Source organism: Schistocerca piceifrons, chromosome 3 (assembly GCF_021461385.2).
Source record: "Schistocerca piceifrons isolate TAMUIC-IGC-003096 chromosome 3, iqSchPice1.1, whole genome shotgun sequence".
Classification (NCBI taxonomy): domain Eukaryota; kingdom Metazoa; phylum Arthropoda; class Insecta; order Orthoptera; family Acrididae; genus Schistocerca; species Schistocerca piceifrons.
In genome coordinates, this window is record NC_060140.1 from 656,362,144 (window position 1) to 656,362,932 (window position 789).

The 789-nt window shown below is 48.8% G+C and overlaps 1 non-coding gene across 1 annotated transcript; it reads left to right on the forward strand.

Annotated features, from left to right (window-relative positions):
• The first annotated feature begins 200 nt into the window (after positions 1–200).
• On the forward strand, positions 201–453 carry Trnar-gcg. Its single transcript has 2 exons — positions 201–237; positions 411–453. It is a non-coding gene; the product is annotated as a tRNA-Arg (tRNA).
• The last annotated feature ends 336 nt before the right edge of the window (positions 454–789 follow it).

Genomic DNA, 789 nt, shown 5'->3' on the forward strand with positions numbered 1-789 from the left:
CTTAGCCACAGCCTGGGGAATGTTTCCAGAATGAGATTATCACTCTGCAGCGGAATGTGCGCTGATATGAAACCTCCTGGCAGCTAAAAACTGTGCGCCGGCCCGAGACTCGAACTCGGGACCTTTGCCTTTCGCGGGCGAGTGCTCTACCATCTGAGGTGCTGGCAGAAGTAAGGCTATGAGGACGGGGTGTGAGACGTGCTTGGGTAGCTCAGATGGTAGAGCACTTGCCCGCGAAACGCAAAGTCCGTAGCCATACTACAGGCCATAGAAAACTACAATACACAGAGAAACAAGGACAATTGACACACGCAGCGGAATTCTACCGTCGACATGGGAGTAGACGCAAGTACTCAGGTGAGACTGCCGGCCGAAGTGGCCGTGCGGTTAAAGGCGCTGCAGTCTGGAACCGCAAGACCGCTACGGTCGCAGGTTCGAATCCTGCCTCGGGCATGGATGTTTGTGTTGTCCTTAGGTTTAACTAGTTCTAAGTTCTAGGGGACTAATGACCTCAGCAGTTGAGTCCCATAGTGCTCAGAGCCATTGAGACTAAATAATTCGCTCCTGATTAGGAAATTGTAAATTGTAATAGCTCACAAAATCGGTTGACTTTCCGACGCAAGCGTAAACGCGAGAACTGTATTATTAAATATTAAATTAACACACATAAACCCGATAAACAGACTACTAAAGCACACAGATGGAACTATACAATACGCTCCTGGGTAGGACCTTGTAAAATATCACAAAATCCGTTTCTTCCCTGTTGCTGCTTGTATCTTGGCCGGC